The sequence below is a fragment of the Leopardus geoffroyi genome, chromosome A2 (genome assembly GCF_018350155.1).
Source record: "Leopardus geoffroyi isolate Oge1 chromosome A2, O.geoffroyi_Oge1_pat1.0, whole genome shotgun sequence".
Lineage (NCBI taxonomy): Eukaryota > Metazoa > Chordata > Mammalia > Carnivora > Felidae > Leopardus > Leopardus geoffroyi.
Window position 1 is genome coordinate 147,564,087 of NC_059331.1, and position 19,723 is coordinate 147,583,809.

The 19,723-nt window shown below is 39.7% G+C and overlaps 1 protein-coding gene and 1 long non-coding RNA gene across 2 annotated transcripts in view; one reads left to right on the plus strand and one right to left on the minus strand.

The window, feature by feature from the left end:
• The window catches only part of MKLN1 (muskelin 1), a 376,956-nt gene that overhangs the window by 99,766 nt on the left and 257,467 nt on the right, over positions 1–19,723 (plus strand). The window lies entirely within an intron of this gene.
• LOC123606881 overlaps positions 2,042–19,723 on the minus strand; it is an 82,827-nt gene continuing 65,145 nt past the window's right edge. Inside the window, exon 5 of the long non-coding RNA XR_006716536.1 lies at positions 2,042–2,439. This is a non-coding gene — a long non-coding RNA (uncharacterized LOC123606881). The remainder of the gene's footprint in view (positions 2,440–19,723) is intronic.

Consider the following 19,723-nt stretch of genomic DNA (forward strand, 5'->3'; position numbering starts at 1 on the left):
TTAATCAACTAAACTCATGGAAGATGTCTGCTTTATAAGAAACTAACCAAGGGCAAGGGTTATGGAGACATGGTTTGATTTCCGCCCATAGCACATACATTTATTTGCCCATTGAGTGGTTGAGTGGTTTTTTGTTTTGTTTTGTTTTGGGTTTTGGCACGTTTGGATGATGTGTGAAATGAGATGAGGAAATTGACAAAATATCAAACCAGGCTTTCTGCTGAGTGAAATGTGTATCCTCTTTTTCATGGTCATTGTCCCTTGGGTTAACAAAGTGATGGATGGAGTAGTCCTTCAGAGAAAACCACACCCTGATTCCCCTCATGCTCTCACTGCTTGTTTTATTTTCTTCTTCTTCTTTTTTTTTTTTTTGCCTGTGTTTTTTTTTTTTTTCCCTCCTTGACTACTATAGTTTGGCATAGGTCCTTGGCCTTAGTTGTATAGATACAACTTCCCACATGTTGTCCACATATCTGTGAATGGAAGCTGAGAAAAATTACCTGTACGGTTTCATGTTGTTCGATGAGTTTAATGTTTCCAGGCAAATTTATACTTTCATGCTGCTATAGGTGAAGGATTCTACATAAAAAGGTACATACAGGGGCGCCCAGGTGGCTCAGTTGGTTAAGCATCCAACTTCAACTCAGGTCATGATCTCACAGTGCGTGAGTTCGAGCCCTGCATTGGGCTCTGTGCTGACAGCTCAGAGACTGGAGCCTGCTTTGGAGTCTCTGTCTCCCTCTCTCTCTGCCCCTCCCCCACTATCACTCTATCTCTGTCTCTCCCAAAAATAAATAAACACTAAAAACAATTTTAAAAAAAGGTACATACTATGTGAGCTCTCAGAACTTCCTATTTTAGACCCAGAGAATATTAAGATGGGCAGGGGGATAAATAACTCAAAAATGATCTGCTCCAACCACCTCACTTTTCTCATGAGAAATTAGTCCTAGAGAAGAAGTGAAATGATTTGTCTAAGGTCATATAATAAATTATGGTGTAGGGGCACCTGGGTGGCTCAGTCGGTTGAGTGTCCCACTTCGGCTCAGGTCATGATCTTGCTGTCCATGTGTTCGAGCCCCGCATCAGGCTCTGTGCTTTGGATTCTGTGTCTCCCTCTCTCTCTGCTCCTCTCCCGCTCATGCTCTGTCTCTCTCTCTGTCAATAATAAATAAACACTAAAAAAAATAATAATAAAAAAAATAAATAAATAAATTATGGTGTATGCGGGGTGCAGAGGAGAGAGAAGTAGGAAGGTTGACCAAGCTCAAAATGAGTCAACAGGTGATACGACCACCTCTAAGACTGTTAAAATATTAAGCTGTTTTAATTGAAGTATGGAGTCCTGACTAGGAAAGGCAACTGGTACCCTCCAGGGCTGGTCAGTGTCTGCCAAGAGTATGACATTCTGTTCTGAGTACCCATTGAATGGGAAACAATGACAAACCCAAAAGTGCCCAGAAGGGGGTAAAGATGGTGATAAGAGTTTTAGTAACTATAACATAATAAGAACAATTAAAAACATTAGGCTATGTAGCTTGGAGACCAGAGGTTTGTCACCGAGGGAATGAGAGGAAGTATAAAATAATTGAAGGGCTGCCTTGAAAAGAGTTCAGACTTAATTTTGAATGACTGGGAAGGGCAGTCTTGAGTACAAGTTAAAGGTAATGGGTTTTAGCACCATATAAGTAATTTTCCAATAATTCCAGCTGATTGAAATGTATTAAATGGACCGATAGGGCAGTGAATTAATTCTTTATCTCCAGAGGTGTTTAAATATTCACTCATTTATCCAGACACATTTATTGAGCAACTGCCATATGCCAGTCATTGGACTAGAGGAGATTTGAGGTTGTTATCTAAGCTAATTAAGATAATATTTGCTGCAGTATTTTAAGTTTTTAAAAAGTGTTTTATTTATGTTTGAGAGACAGACAGACAGAGTGTGAGTGGGGGAGGAGCAGAGAGAGAGGGAGACACAGAATGTGAAGCAGGATCCAGGCTCTGAGCCATCAGCACAGAGCCCAGTGCAGGGCTTGAACTCACAAACCACAAGATCATGACCTGAACTGAAGTTGGACACTTAACCAACTGAGCCACCCAGGTGCCCCATATTTACTGCACTATTAACATGATAGGAAATTTATTTCTCACTCATAAAACATCCAAAATGGGTGCTCATGGTGGGTGGCTCTCTTCCAAGTGTTGTTCAAGGAACCAGGCCCTTCCATCTTGTAATTCTGCCGTCTTCAGCATGTGGCTTATGAGGTTACTGTAGGTGTTGACATCCTGCTGACAGGGAAAGAACATAGAGGATTGAGCGGAGAGATCCTTATAGGCTGGACCTAGAAGTGGTGCACAGAAGCTCTGCTCACATTTTTTCTATCCAGTCATATGGTCACACCCAACAGCAAGGGAAACTTCAAATGCAGTCCTGTGCTGAAGAAAAAGAGGAACAGGTTTGATGACTGACCCAGCAAAGCTTTTACCACAGTATCCAGCTCTAAGCTTCTATAATTACGGTGACAGAACTGACACAGGAATTTTAAAACTTTCTTGTTTAATGCCAATGTCATCATGTCTCTTGTTTACATTAAATATCTTCCTATTGAAGGTCTTCTGTTGAAGATATATTGTTTAGTTTAAAAAAGCAAAGTAGAGAACAATGTATATAGTATTCTACTTTTGTGAATGAAAAGAGGAATTATAGTGATAATATTTATTTGTACTTGTTTGCATACATATGAAGAAACACTGGAAGAATACAAAGAAGCCATAGGGAGTAGGGTGGGGCCAAAGGGAGGATGGATTTATCACTGGGAGCAAGACTTGTCCACGCATGCCTTTAAATATTGTTACTAAAATAATATTAATAATAATAATAATAATAATAAATATTGTTACTAATATTATTTAGTTAATTATAAAACTATGCAATTAAGAAAAACACTTCTGGGCACCTGTCTGGCTCAGTCAGTGGAGCATGTGACTTAATCTCAGAGTTGTGAGTTCCAGCCCCACATTGGGCATGGAGCCTGCTTAGGAAGAAAGAAAGAAAGAAAGAAAGAAAGAAAGAAAGAAAGAAAGAAACCATTTCTTTTTATTGGAGAAGAGTTTTTCACTGATGGATCTCTTTTTGTTTTCAAGTAAAGAAAGGCTTGAGGAAAGGACTATCTGGGAAGGTGAGCAGGGCATAACTGATGAGCCTAAAGTAACAGTAGTGATCAATATAGTGCCTTTCCTGTTATAATGCACCTATACTGGATTAATTAGATTTTTGAAAAGAAAGTAAAAGAATAATAATGCAACAACTTGGTTTTATGTAGAACCATCGAAAAGTCTCAGAGCACTTTTATATCTGACATCACTGTTTATTTTTTATAACATTCTTAATAACTATGGTACAAAAGATTTAAATTAATTTCTTGTTTTGTAAGGTACTGTCAGAGCTGAGAATAGAAGTTTAATTACCTACAAATTCATTTTAGACTTGTAGGCCAATAAATAATCTCAATTTCTGGGTAGCATCAACCCTAGAAGTATATGATAAAAATCCTTTATGTTTTATAGCATTTTCACAAATAATTTCATATTTGGTCTCCTCATTGGCCATGTGAATTAATTGTGACTGGTATTATCTTTAGAGATGAAAAACAAAGGTGGCCATTATAAATAAAGTTAAAAGACTAATAAAAAATTGAGGGGAGAGGTATGCTTCCTTAATATACAAAGACCTATTACAAGTCAATAATTAAAAGGCAAATATTTCGATGGAAAAATTCACAAAAGACATGCATTAAAATCATAGAAAGAGGTCTTGATAACAACCAAATAAATAAAACATTTTAAAATACGCTCAAAAATGAGTGGAGATAAAATAGTATCTAGTACTGACAAAAGTACATGGAAAGAGGAACACTGATAAATTTCTGGAAGAGTTATCAGATGGCCAAACCTTTCTGAAGGCAAATTTGGAAATATATTAAAACTCTAAAGATGTTCATAACATTATGAGCCAGTAACTTTATTCTGCTAATTTATCCCAGTGAAGTGTTCAGAAAAGCATAATAATTTATGCCAAGTTATATAAATATCAGCATTCTTATTAGTTCAGCAAAGGGTGGATCAAATGACATAATAAGGAAATGGAATACCAAGCTGCCATAGGAAATCATATTAAAGAATTAACTAAAGGCTAAAGGAAAATCCTACAACCCCATGTGAAATAAAAAAGCATGATTGAGAAAAAAATACAGAGACACATATACACACATTTTTTTGCACCTTACAAACAAGTGAATTGTGAAAGACCATTAGTAAGACAACAATGGCTAAGAGTGACTTAAACTTAGAAAGACACATTTCCACCAAAAGGGAGTTCCATGGTCCTTCAAAGCTTCAAACCTAGGTAGCATTCTCCTCTCCTCGCTGATATCCATTCTACTGGGCTTCTTTATCCAAAACAGACCAGTTCATATACATTGAGAAATGGTCAAGGCAGCCCTTGGTAGGCTGCACCAAGTACGATAAAGAACTCTTCAGCAGCTTCCACAGGGAGTTTAATGTTGTGTTGATCTAACAGATATTGAATCTATGGAACTATTACTGGTGTTCAGCAAAGGTTTCAGAATGAGGACTTTTACAACACCTGGCTTTTAAATGCTTATGACAGGTGCACCAAGGTGGCTCAGTTTGGTATGCATCTGGCTCGATTTTGGCTCATGTTATGATCTCTTGGTTCATAGGATCAAGCCCTGCATCAGGCTGACAGCACAGAGCCTCAAAATAAATTAATTAATTTTTTAAAAAGTGTTGTACATATTTTCAGGCCTTACCTGAATTAATATTTGGATTATAGTTGACCCTTAAATAATGGCTTTGAACCACTTACATAAAGCAGATTTTTTTGATAAATATAATATAGTACTGTAAATGTATTTTCTCTTATGATTTTCTTTTTCTTTCTTTCTTTCTTTTTTTTTTTTTTTTGAGAGAGAGAGAGAGAGAGAGAGCATGCACACAAGCGGGGGCGGGGAGGGGGAGCAGAGGGAGAGGGAGAGAGAGAATCCCAAGCAGGCTTCAGTGCAGAGTCCAGTGTAAGGCTTGAACTCATGAACTGTGAGATCATGACCTGAACCAAACTCAAGAGTCAGATGCTTGGGGCGCCTGGGTGGCTCAGTCGGTTAAGCATCTGACTTCAGCTCAGGTCATGATCTCACAGTCCGTGAGTTCAAGCCCCTCGTCGGACTCTGTGCTGATAGCTTGGAGCTTGGAGCCTGGAGCCTGCTTCTGATTCTGTGTCTCCCTCTCTGTGACCCTCCCCCATTCATGCTCTGTCTCCCTCTGTCTCAAAAATAAACATTAAAAAAATTAAAGAGGGGCGCCTGGGTGGCGCAGTCGGTTAAGCGTCCGACTTCAGCCAGGTCACGATCTCGCGGTCCGTGAGTTCGAGCCCCGCGTCGGGCTCTGGGCTGATGGCTCAGAGCCTGGAGCCTGTTTCCGATTCTGTGTCTCCCTCTCTCTCTGCCCCTCCCCCGTTCATGCTCTGTCTCTCTCTGTCCCAAAAATAAATAAACGTTGGAAAAAAAAAAATTAAAGAAAAAAAGAGTCGGATGCTTAACTGACTGAGCCACTCAGGCGCCCCTCCCCTTCTGATTTTCTTAATAACATTTTCCTTTCTTTAGCTTATTTTATTTGTAAGAATACAGTATATAATATGTAAAACATACAAAATATGTGTTAATTGACTGCATATGTTATCAGTAAGGCTTCCAGTCAACAGTAGGCTATTAGTAGTTACGTTTTGGGGAAGTCAAAGTTATACACAGATTTTTTTAGCGTGTGTGTGGGGGGGCTGCACCCTTAACCCTGCATTGTTCAATAGTCAACTGTATAGGCACTAAAGTTGATGTCAGTTCTCTAATCTCACACTCCAGATTACTTCCATTTCTTGAGTTACCTTTCCTCATTTCTCACTGATTACTGTTCATTGCATAGACCCTGCCAGGTTTTTTTTCACGTTTTTAATCTCTTTGTCTTTCTGAATCACCTCTGTTAACTAATGATCCATCTCTTACCCACATGCAACACTGGTGATTTTTCTTACCACATTCAATTTGTGACTATCTTTTATTTTCTTCAAAATCCTAAACCTCTCCTCAATAGCACATTCAACGTTCTCATTGCTTTTGTGATTATTAGACATACTGAGGTTAATAATGTTGCCAAGCACCCCAAATTAAATAGAGCAAACCTGCTGATGACAGAAAACTAGTTGACCAATGCTAAAACAATGGTGTCCCAATTGTTGTTGCCATCTGCTGGGGGCAGGCAAAGTTGAAATACTTTTGCTTTTGGAGCAATTTAATTTTCATCTCCTTGAAAGTTCACAGGTGGGCAAAATGCCAAAGAACCCCTGTCTCTTCCACTGCCTTGGTGCCATTCTGGTGAAGTGCATTTGTGACCATAGTCATCAAATCACATATAAATATGCAAATAACCAAAATTATTTTTAGAGAGCTTATTTGGTATGCATCATCTTAATGAGGCTGAGGTTGTAGGGTTAATATCTGTGTGGGTTACTTAGCACATGGAGACAAACTGTGTCACCCAGATGGTCATACCTACAGCCAGCCATCTCACAAATGCATGCTTTTCAGGGGATCTACATACAGATCCTGTGTCACTTGTGTGCATATCATTTCAGTACAATCCACATAGGACAGTGCAGTTACCAACCTTCATAATAATATATGACCTTAGGATCTTCATACTCAGAACCTCAATTAGACATTAATAAGAGAGAAGGTGCCTTAGTCACATGTTCAGATTTTTAAAAAATCTACCCATGAGCACAGGTTGCATCACAATGTTCTCCAAAAGTAAAATACTAAAGAAAGTGGGGGTGCCTGGGTGGCTCAGTTGGTTAAGCGTCCAACTTTGTCTCAGGTCATGATCTGATGGTTCGCGGGTTCAAGCCCCGCGTCGCACTCTGTGCTGACAGCCAGAGGCTGCAGCCTGCTTCAGAGTCTGTTGCTCTGTCTCTCAAAAATGAATGAAAACATTACAAATAATAATAATAATAATAATAAAGTCAAAGGAGGCTTATTTTTCTAATTGAGAGCATTAGAAAAACAGAGGGTGACACATGATTTACCTCCACTCCCCAGGGACCTGATGACAATGAATTCCTATTGAGTTCATATTCTGAGATTTCCCAAAGAGCAGGTCAGTGTCACTAGAGATTTTACATGTTTGTCAAAGCACAGAAGATTCACAACTTGGTTTCTGGCTTCAGGTGCAATTTTCTCCTTCTGTTTTCAGGATCCACTCTTCCTTCCAATGCCAGAGCTACAGGCAGTTCTCTAAATAACACCACGTCCCTGGCAGCCCAGCTCCCATTTGAACATTTCAACAGAGCTCCTTTGAGGTCTGCCCTGCACCGCCTCCCATCTCCCAGGCTCGGCTTCGCTTGTCTGAGTCAGACGTGAGTCACCTCACTCATTAGCGGAACTCAGAATGCTTCTCCATCCCATGGATCCCTCTTGTCTCCTTCTTTTAACTGGTTTCCTGGCAGCCTAAGGTCGATGACCAACCTTGACATTAAGGTCTGGGTCACTACTAAGGCGGTCTTCTCAGTAAAGACATGGGCAGACAGCAAGTAGAATTAAAAGTGATGGTGATGGTAATGACAATGATAATGGTGAACAGGTGCTTCAGAAGCACCTTAATGGCCAGATTTGGTGATTCTGCTCATAGGACAGCACAGGGGTCCTTAATCCTTGGTCTCTTCTTTCTCTTCTTTCCCTCTTCGCCATCACCCCCTCCACATACAGAGACCCATGTGGTACAAGGTGAAAGCTTATGGACTACATTCTCTGAAAGTCAAGTAAAACAGCGATGTCCTGCATTGGTGGGCACCCTTTTCTCCAGCATTTTCAGATTTGTTATTCTCGTTTTTACTCATTTGATTTTACATTCTCAGTAATTCCAGAAAGGGCAATAGAGAAAGATTTGTGCCTCGTTGGTGCCTCCTGGGCATATAAAGAAGCCTAGTGAAATGGTATTATTAATAAGAAACTCTAAATTCACTGTAGAAAATGTCAATACCCAAATACTGTTATTAATTCATTAATCTTACTTAAAGCCCTTTGTAAAATGGTTAATGCTTTACTCAGCATGAAGAGTGACGAGTTTTCAGTAAGTCAGATGATTTACTTTAGAAGGGGACCCCAGAGATACCCTGTCCAGTCTTTCATTCAATCAGCAGACATTTACTGAGCACCTACAATGAGGAAACCCTGAGCCAGGTCCCCAAGGGCAGTGTTTCTCAAGCTCCACTGTGCATGCACATCAACATCACCTGGGAAGCTTACTAAAATGCAGGTTCTGGTTCAAGAAGCCTGGACTGGGCGCTAAAGGCTCTGCATTTCTGTAAGCTTCTTGAAGATGCTCACGAACCATACTTTGAGTAGCTAGACTCTAGAGGCTCTGCATTTCTGTAAGCTTCTTGAAGATGGTCACGAACCATACTTTGAGTAGCTAGACTCTAGAGTCTCTGCATTTCTGTAAGCTTCTTGAAGATGCTCACGAACCATACTTTGAGTAGCTAGACTCTAGAGGCTCTGCACAGGCCAGACAAAGCTTGATTCCCTCTGCAAGAAATATCAGGGGGTCCACAGGCTCTGGAAGGCTGCCCTGTGCATTCCTCCTCTGCAGCTGTGTTTATCCATGAAGCCCGGACAGTGCTGACCTATTCTTTCCAGGGCTCTTGGCTTTCTGATGTCTTCACTCCCGGTGGAGGGTGTTAAAGTTGCAAGATTAGATTTGGGATTAGGGCATGGAAAAAGGCCCATTTATCTTCAGCCTTGGCTATGAGGTCTGGTCCAGGCCATTTAGCAGACAGCTCTGAACTCAGATTTTAGGCAGAGCCTTTCTTTGATTGTTACAGAGATCTCCTTTTAGGATTTGTTTGTTTGGATCCTTTGTCAATTTTTCTGTCTTTTAATTATTGACTTGTAATTGTTCTTTATTAAAATAAAGGGGAATCTCTCCCCCCCCCCAAAAAAAAGTTGCTTGTTTTTCTGTTTTTATTTTGTTTTCTTAGTCTTTTACTTTTGTCTATTAATTTTGGAATTAGGAATCTTGAACTCTAGGCTAGTATTAATACATATCTCAGGAAACTGTTGAGAGTAAAAAGAAAGTACATGTGGGATAGTCCCCACAAATACAGAATGTGGGCACTTTGTTTTCAGGGCTTGCATGAACTTGATAGTTTTATTGAACCTAGTGTGGGACATAGCTGACATGTGTCAACAAATACCAGTTTGGTTTTGTTTTATTTTGGTTTTTAGTTTGGTTTTAAACATTTACTGAGCACTTACAAGTACTATGTGTGCTGTTCTAGGTTTGGGTAGTATTAAAATACATGAAGTAGAATTAGAAGCTGCCTATTAAGCACTTTAAATGCATAAAAGTGGTAGTGATTTCTGTTTTCCTTTGGCCTCAGCTATCACTTTCTAAGTTGTCAATAGATAAGACCTTCTGCCATACCGCACATGTCCGATTAAGAAAGTGCCTCAGTATTAATGCAAATAACCTGGTTGTTCCTTGGTTTCTACATTACCGTCTCCTCTCTATAAGAAACTTATAAATGTTAAATTTATTTAAAGATTTTATTTTACTTTTTGAAGTAGGCTCCATGCCCAATGTGGGGCTCAAACTCATGACCCAAGATCAAGAATCACATGCTCTACTGACTGAGCCAGCTACTTGCCCCTAAAGTTATTTATTTAAATAGTAGAAGTTATAGGGGCGCCTGGGTGGCTCAGTTGGTTAAGTGTCTGACTTCGGCTCAGGACATGATCTCACAGTTCGTGAGTTCAAGCCCCACATCGGGCTCTGTGCTGACAGAGCAGAGCCTGGAGCTTGCTTCAGATTATGTCTCCCTCTCTCTCTGCCCCCCCCCCCCACTCAATCTCTCTCTCTCAAAAGTAAATAAACTTTTTTAAAAAAATTTAAACAGCAGAAGCGATAAGAGTAATAGTTTTCCAGTTCAGACTGGTAGGTTTTTGTCTAGCTTTGAGAAATAGAAAATTTGTACTTATTCCTCATCTATGACATTTATGTTCTCTCCACTACTGGCTGTAAAAAAGAAATATGTATATAATATATACATATATTTATATATGTATACATATATACTTATTATACATATACATTATACTTTATATACATATATACTTATTATATATAAAATCAACCATCAATAGTAAAAATGAAATGTTTAAAAACAATGTATTTTATCTCCAATTGGTATTTGCTTTTTAATAGAGTCAAAGGAAAGAAACTCTAATGGCAAAATTTTTTAACTTGTTTTATTTTTTATTTTTTTAAATTTACATCCAAATTAGTTAGCATATAGTGCAAAAATGATTTCAGGAGTAGATTCCTTAGTGCTCTTTAGCCATTTAGCCCATCCCCCCTCCCACAACCCCTCCAGTAACCCTCAGTTTGTTCTCCATACTTATGAGTCTCTTCTGTTTTGTCCCCTTCCCTGGTTTTATGTTATTTTTGCTTCCCTTCCATTGTGTTCAACTGTTCTGTGTCTTAAAGTCCTCTTATGAATGAAGTCAATGATTTTTGTTTTTCTCTGACCAATTTCACTTAGCATAATCCCCTCCAGTTCTATCCACGTAGTTGCAAAATGGCAAGATTTCCTTCTTTTTGATTGCTAAGTAATACTCCATTGTATATATATACCACTTCTTCTTTATCCATTCATCCATCGGTGGACATTTGGGCTCTTTCCATACTTTGGCTATTGTTGATAGTGCTGCTATAAACATGGGGGTGCATGTGTCCCTTCGAAACAGCACACTTGTATCCCGTGGATAAATGCCTAGTAGTGCAATTGCTGGGTCGGAGGGTAGTTCCATTTTTAGTTTTTTGAGGAACCTCCGTGCTGTTTTCCAGAGTGGCTGCACCAGCTTGCATTCCCATCTAACAGCAAAATTTTAACTATCATCCAGGTAGAGAACACTTCCTTACTCCAAATGGCTCCCTGGTTATTTTTCCTACACACTAGACTGCCTTATGGGTCCCTACACTGAGCACAGATAAAACAAAAAAAGTCAATATTATTGAATCCCATCTATTTGCCAAGCACTGTGCTAAGTGCTTTCACATACATTTTCTCATCTAATGGATCTTTTGCTTTCTTACTGCAGAGGAGAAAATGAAATTGTGCCTTTGCTTTGCTACCTCCTCTTCCCAAAGTCCTTATTCCTCCCTATCTCTGTAAGCCTGGTAGCAAGGGAACTCAGTTTGAGACAAAATCCATTATTTTTGCATCTTATCCAGGTCCACGGCAAAAAGTTGGCTGGTTGCTAATTTCTGGAATATGAGAGAATGTGTTGATTTAGGAATAAGTGAATGGAACACCGCTGAGGACTGAATGCTCTTTAATACTATGTACCCACATGGGTGGGCACCCAGATCTGGTGAGAGGTCTCTCTTTTTCTGGCTTCTTCCCCAGATAACCCATTGAACTCTCTGGGGAAGAGTATCCATATCCATATCCATTCAACTCCTCCTTTATCTATGAACACAGGTCCCTTACCAATTTCCTCATCCTGCCCTGGCCCCTACCCTCCCTTCCCACCAAATTCTCCTGAGAAACATGACAGAGCATATCTGTTCCTGAGATTATCTGCCTCTTTCTCCTCTTACCATGATTCCAAATCTTGGATTCCACTAAGGAAAACACAGCCTGGGTGACATTGCATAACCAGGGAAAAAGGAATCTTCCCTGGGCAATGAAAGGAGGGTTGACTCACTAGGAACGGCTCTCCAGCTGCTGACAGAAGCCATACAGGTTCAGCCACGAGGCCAGCAGGGAGCTCCCTAGTGACCAACAAAAAGGAGGCAACCAGGACTAGCCAGAGCTGAGCTGGGGCAACTGACCCATTTGTAGAAGTGTCCCTAAGGACAGTGGCCAGCAGTCCAAATTGCAACGTCCTGGTGGTGTAGCAAATTCCTATCTGGTCCCATCTGGTGGATGAATGGTGCCCAACAACAGAAGACTCTGGAAAAGGATGTACTTATAATCAGCACGTGGTGATATTTTTATTCCAAAGGCTTATTCTTCGTTCTTTCACTTACACAACAGACATTTGAATGAATATTGTAGGCACTGAGCTAGAGGTTGGCACACTCTACCCTTGTGGAGTTGACAGTTCAGCAGAATGGCAGAAGGGGAATAAACACAGGAGCTCTAGGAGAACTTAGAACAGGCACTTAAGATTTGAGAGCTGGGAAAACTTTCCCAACAATGTACGAAAGGCTCATACAGAAGGAAGGAGGAAGGACACCCCAGATGGGGGAGACAGCAGTGAAATCACAAAGGCAAGAGAGAACAGTGGGTCATTGGAGGACTAAAGTGTTTTGGTGTGGCTGAGGTAAGAATAATGCAGGGGAGGGGGCAAGAGATGATCCTGGAGAGGTGAGCAGGAGCCACATTATAAAGGTGTAATCCTGTGTGTCATACAAGTAAGTCTGAAATCCACCCTGAGGGCAATGGGAAATGCTGACTCTCTGTGGGGGAAGGACGTGTCAGGTCTGCTTTTTTAGGAAGTTTTCTCATTGGTTGGAATGTGGCAATTGGATGCAAGGAAAGCAAACATGGAAGTAGGAGGACCGGGTTGGAGGGTCTTGCAGTAATTGAAGAAGGAAACAACGTGGGCCTGAACCATTGTAAAGGTAAGAGGAATGCAGAGAAAGAGGAGTTGGAAAGATACAAAGCAATAGTGCCAACTGACATTGGGGATCAGTCACAGGTAGGGCCTGAAATGCTCTGAATGTCTCTCAGCTTCATGAATGGAGGAAGATGACAGGAGGAGAACTTGCTGGAAGGAGGCGATGAGTTCAGGTTGAAGCAGAAACCCTGCCACTGGCCTGAGTAGCAGTGGTGGAAGGTCAGGGCAACTCAGTGGCACTGGGGACTCCTCAGGTGTACCCCAAAGGAGGCTTAAGGACAATTTCAGACCCTACCAGTTAGAGAGATGGTGCTCCTAACACAAGCTCCTACTTAGAAGCCTGGCTTATTAAGACTGAATCTGTGCAGGACTGAGACTGCAGATGAGAGGTCTTCAGAACCTGCACCAAGCAGGGCCCGACAAGCTGTTACCATGGAGATGTGGTGTGCGCAGGAGGGAGTGAGTAGGAGGCCTGATCCATTCCAAGCCTTGGGTCACAAGGCTGTGGCAGGCTAACAGATAAACAGGAAAAAGACATAGTCAATAGAAAAGGATGTTCAAAAACTATTGCCAGTTAATTGGAGTTGTATCGTCATAATTCTAGATTAAGTCTAACAATTTAGAAGGATTAGGGTAAGCCACTTAATGATCCTGCTAGTTATTTCAGGTACCACTTAATGAGGGCACAAGGAAGTGGATGCCAACTCAGGCTAATGCCAAATGTACATACACCCATCTTAAGCCCTTCTCCATCCCTGGATTCTAAGTAGCTTCATATTATTTCCAAATCTCTGGAAAAAAAGGCACAAAATATGGGAAGTTAATTTTTTTTCTCTTTGCCATGCTGATGGCAGCGATACTTAAGCAACCTTTGGAGCTCTTTGGGAAACTCAGGTGCTGGCAAAGCCTCAGATTCAATGCTATTATTAAGCAATTGGAAGAACATTCGGGACAGAGAACCAGCAACACTGGGGCCCCAGGTGGCTTTTTTTTTTTTTTTTTTTTTTTTTTTTGGTGGTAAAATATACATAGCATGAAGTTTAGCATTTTGACCATTTTTAAATGTACAGTTTGGTGGCATTAATTACATTCATAATCTTGTGTAACTGTCATGATATCTCTTTTCAAAACCATTAAGCAGTAATTGTCTATTGGCCCTCAAAGTTGTAAACAACTTCATTGTACTGCAAAGCCTCTGCCTACCGGGGAGGATAAAGACAACTAGGCTGATCTTGGTTCGGTCAGTCGCTCTCAATTCAGAGCAATTGGGTTTTTTGGCCAGAGTCCTTGTCCTGTGGGTAAACTTGTTAAACCTAATCTCTGGAGGGAAACAGATTTTAACCATCTTAATGACTGATGGGACTTATTAATCTTGATTTCCAAAGTATTCAAATCGTTTGTGGCAGTGCTTATTAAGAAGTCAGTAAAAATTAAGTCAGGGCCACAGGCTTTTGGAAAGATTCCACTGGAGGCAAACTTAGTTCCAAAGATAGTTGGGCATAATTGTGAGACAAATTGTCTAGGAATCAACTTCATTTTAAATAACCAGAAACAAGGGGCGCCTGGGTGGCTCAGTCGGTTAAGCATCCGACTTTAGCTCCGGTTGTGATCTCACGGTTTGCAGGTTTGAGCCCTGCATCAGGCTCTCTGTTGTCAGCACAGTGCCCACTTGGGATCCTCTGTCCCCCCCTCTCTCTGCCCTCCCCACCTGTGCTCTCTCTCAAAAATAAATAAATATTAAAAAATGTAAAATAGGGGTGCCTGTGTGGCTCAGTCAGTTAAGCATCTGACTTCGGCTTAGGTCATGATCTCATAGTCTGTGGGTTCAAGCCCCAGTTAGAGCTCTGTGCTGACAGCTCAGAGCCTGGTGCCTGCTTGGAATTCTGTGTCTCCCTCTCTCTCTGCCCCTCCCCTGCTCACACTCTGTGCCTCTCTCTCTCTCTCTCTCTCTCTCAAAAATAAATAAACATTAAAAATTAATTAATTAATTAAACATTTAAAAAATTTTAAATAATAATAAATAAATAAATAAATAACCAGAAACAATAGTGCCTGTGGAGGATGAGATATAATTCTGGCTTGGAATGGTAGATTATAACCAGGCAGTAAGAGCTGGAAATTCCAAGTGTCCCATTCCCTTTTCTTTCATAAATCAAAACATTCAATGAGGGAAGGGACAAGCCTTTGTGACTTTGTTTCCTCATACAACAAGTTCAAGGTGTTTAGAACATGGTGCTTATAGGCCAAAGCTCAGTGGAGAGTTCCACAGATCTGAAGACAAACAACAGAGTTTCCGCATTGCAGGGAAATAGACTTCACTAAAACAATCTAGCTAAGTCACTAAAGAAATAAAAAAAGCAAACTACAATGGTAAGCTCATTAGCTCGAAAATAAACAATAAAGTTGAAGGGATCAGTATCCAGAGTTGCTACAATATATTATCTAAAATGTCCATTTTTCAGGACACTTGGTTGGATCAGTTGGTAGAGCATGTGACTCTTGATTTCAGGGTCATGAGTTCAAGCCCCACCTTGGGGCTAGAGCTCACTTAAAATAAAATATCCAGTTTTCAACAACAACAAAAAAATTATGAGACATGCAATGAAACAAGAAAGTGTGCTGTGACCCATACACAAGAGGAAAAAAATAGTCAATAGAAACTCCCTGTGAGAGGGTCCAGATATCCAACTTAGCAGACAAAGACTTCACAGCAGCTATTGTAAGTATATTCAAAGAACTAAAGGAAACTATGCTTTAAAAAAAAAGAAAAAAAAATATACATATATATACACACATATATGTGTGTGTGTGTGTATATATATATATATGTGTGTGTATATATATATATATATATATATATATATATATATACATATATATATATAAATGTTTATTTATTTTTGAGAGACAGAGAGAAACAGACCATGAGCAGAGGAGGGGCAGAGAGAGAGAGAGAGACACAGAATCTGAAGCAGGGTCCAGACTCTGAGCTGTCAGAGCCTGACACAGGGCTCTAACCCACAAACAGTGAGATCATGACCTGAACTTTAGTTGGACGTTTAACTGGCTGAGCCACCCAGGTGCCCCAGGAAACCATGCTTAAGAAAGCAAAAGAAGGGGGGCGCCTGGGTGGCGCAGTCGGTTGAGCGTCCGACTTCAGCCAGGTCACGATCTCGCGGTCTGTGAGTTCGAGCCCCGCGTCGGGCTCTGGGCTGATGGCTCAGAGCCTGGAGCCTGTTTCCGATTCTGTGTCTCCCTCTCTCTCTGCCCCTCCCCCGTTCATGCTCTGTCTCTCTCTGTCCCAAAAATAAATAAACGTTGAAAAAAAAAAAAAAACGCAAAAGAAGGTATGATGACAATGTCTCATAAGATAATAAAGAGATATAAATTATTTTTTTAAAAAAGAACATAATGGATTTTCTAAACTTGAAAAGTGCAAGAACAGGAAAGAAAAATTCACTAGAGGCACTCAATAGTACAACTGAACTAGTAGAAGAAAGAATCAGCAAATCTGAAGATAGATACATAAATACATATAAGAACACAGAGAAAGGAGAATGAAGAAATATGAACAGAACTTCAGAGAAATATGGGATACCATTAAGCATATCAACATATGCATAATGGGACTACCAGAAGGAGAGGAGAGAGAAAGCAGAGCAGAAAAAATTATTTGAAGAAATAACGGCTGAAAATTCTGCAATTTGATGAAAAACATTAATCTACATATCCAAGAAACTCAACTAACTCTAAGTAGAATAAACACAAAGAGATCCACATTTAGACATAGCATAGTAAAATGTCGAAAGAGAAAGAAAGAAAATCTTGAAATTAGCAAAGAAAAAACAACTCCTCATACACAGAACCCAGATAAGAATAACAGCTGACTTCTCACCGGAAACAATAGAGGGCAGACAGTGAGATGGCATATTCAACAGAGTAACAAGACAACACACAGAATATATTTGCAAATGATGTATCTGATAATGGATTAATATCCAGAATATAGAGAGAATTCCTGAAACTCAATAAAACAAAAACAAAAAACAAAACCAATTCAAAAATGGACAAATGACTAGACATTTCTCCAAAGAAGATACACAAATGGCCAACAAGCACATGAAAAGATGTTCAAAATTGCTAGTAATTAGGGAAATGCAAATCAAAACTATTATGGTGTACCATGCTATACCCAGTAGGATGGCTATTCTCAAAAACAAACAAATAAACAGAAAACAAGTGTTGGTGAGGATGTAGAGAAACTGAAACCTTTCTGCACTATTGGTGGGAATGTAAAATGGTCCAGATGCTATGGAAAACAGTATGGTAGTTCCTCAAAAAGTTAAAAATAGAATTATCATATGACCCAGCAATTCCTCTTCTGGATATATACCCCAAAGAATTGAAAGTAGAGTCTCAAAGATATTCGCACACCCATGTTTACAATGGCGTTATTCACAATAGCTAAAACATGGAAGAAACTCTAGTGTTCATCAATGGAAGAATGGAGAAGTAAAATGTGGTATATACATACAATGGAATACTTGGCTTTAAAAAGGAGGAAGGAAATTCTGTAACATGCTACAACATAGATAAACCTTGAGGATATGATGCTAAGTGAAATAAACCAGTCACAAAAAGATAAATATTAATTTCACTTATATGAGGTTCCTAAAATAGTGAAAATCATAGAGACAAAAGGTAGAAAGCCAGTTGCCAGGGAACGGGGGAAAGAAGAAATGGGGAGCTATTGTTTAATGGATATAGACTTTCAGTTTTGCAAGATGAGTGGAGTTATGGAAATGTATGCTGGTGGTGGTTGCACAGCATTATGAGTATATTTAATACCACTGAACTGTATACTTTAAAATGTTTAAGATAGTAAATTTTATGTTGTGTGTATTTTACTAAAATTTTTTAAAATTGAAGAAAACAGGGGCGCCTGGGTGGCTCGGTCAGTTAAGCATCCAACTTCAGCTCAGGTCATGATCTCACCGTCCATTGGTTCGAGCCCTGCATCGGGCTCTGTGCTGACAGCTCAGAGCCTGGAGTCTGCTTCAGATTGTGTCTCCCTCTCTCTCTGCCCCTCCCTGCTCACTCTCTGTCTCTCTCTGTCTCTCAAAAATGAATAAATATTAAATTTTTTTTAAAAAATTGAAGAAAACAAAAACAAAAAATAAATAAATAAAAATTGAAGAAAACAGACTATACACAATCATCAGATGGGAATTATCCCAGGAATGCAAAGTTGGTTTTATATCCTAAAATTAATTAATGTAATACACCGTATCAACAGAATAAAACACAAAAACCATATGACTGTTTTAATGGATGGGAAAAAAAAAAGCACTGACAAAATCAGTATCCATCAATGATAAAAAATCAACAAAACTGGAACAGAAGAGAACTTTCTTAGCCTGATAAAGGCATCTACAAGAAACCCACAGCTAACATCATACTTAACAGTGAAAGACTAAATGCTTTCCCCTTAAGATCAAGAACAAGAGAAAAGTGCTCTTGCCATTTTTATTTGACATTGTACTAAAGAGGGGGCACCCAAGTGGCTCAGTCAGTTAAGTGTCCTACTCTTGATTTCAGCTCAGGTCATGATCTCACAGTTTGTGAGATCCAGCCCTGCGTCAGGCTCCATGCTACAGCTCAGAGACTGGGATTCTGTCTCTACCTCTCTTTCTGCCCCTCCCCTGAGCACTCTCTCTTCTTTGTCGCTCTCAAAATAAATAAATAAACTTTAAAACAAACAAATAAAAACATTGTCCTAAAGGTTCTACCCAGGTTATTTAGGCAAGAAATTGATATAAAAAGCATCCAGATTGGAAAGGAAGAAGGAAAAGTATCTATTTGTAGATGACAAGATCTTGTATATAAAAAATCCCAAGGAATCCACTGAAAAACTATTATGACTAATAAAAAAGCTCAGCAAGATTTCAGGGTAGAAGATCAATATATAAAAATCACTTGAACAATCTCCCCCCCAAAATCAAGAAAACAATTTCATGGGGTGCCTGGGTGGCTCACTTGGTTGGGCATCTGTCTCTTGATTTCAGTTTAGGTCATGATCTCATGATTCATGAGCAGAGCAGAGCAGAGCAAAAAAAAATATGTTCATGAGTTTGAGCCCCGCATTGGGCTCTGCACTGAGAGTGTGGATCCTGCTTGGGATCCTCTTTCTTCCTCTCTCTGCCCCTCCCCTGCTCGCTCTTTCTCTCTCTCTCTCTCTCAAAAATAAATAAACTTAAAAAAAAAAAAAAAAGCAAAGAATTTCATTTACAAAGCATCAAAGCATCAAAGAGAAGAAAACACTTAGGTATAAATGTAATAAAAGGAGTGTAAAACTTTTACAATGAAAACTACAAAATGCTGTTGAAAGAATTAAAGAAGACCTATAGAAGTGGTAAGATACCCTTCATTCATAGATCAGAAGACTCAATATTGTTAACATGGCAATACTACCAAATTGATTTACAGATTCAACCCAACTCCTATCAAAATCCTAGCTGTATTTTCCCCCAGAAATTGATCAGATCATGCTAAAATTCATGTGGAAAGACAATCCAAAATAGCCTAAAAACTTTGAAAAAACAACAAAGCTGGAGGACAATAATTAACAGTGTGGTACTGCATAATGGTATACATAAAGATCAGTGGAAGGGAATAAAGAGTTCAGAAGTAAACCCTCACATTTACAGTCAATTGATTTTTTTTAGGGTTTATTTATTTTTGAGAGAGAGAGAGAGAGAGAGCAGGGGAGGGGCAGAGAGAGAGGGAGATGCAGAATCTGAAGCAGGCTCCAGGCTCTGAGCTGTCAGCACAGAGCCTGACGCAGGGCTCAAATTCACAGACCATGAGATCATGGCCTGAGCCAAAGTTGGATGCATAACCGGCTAAGCCACCCAGGTGCCTCACAGTCAACTGATTTTTGATAACAGTGCCAAGGAAATTCAATGGGG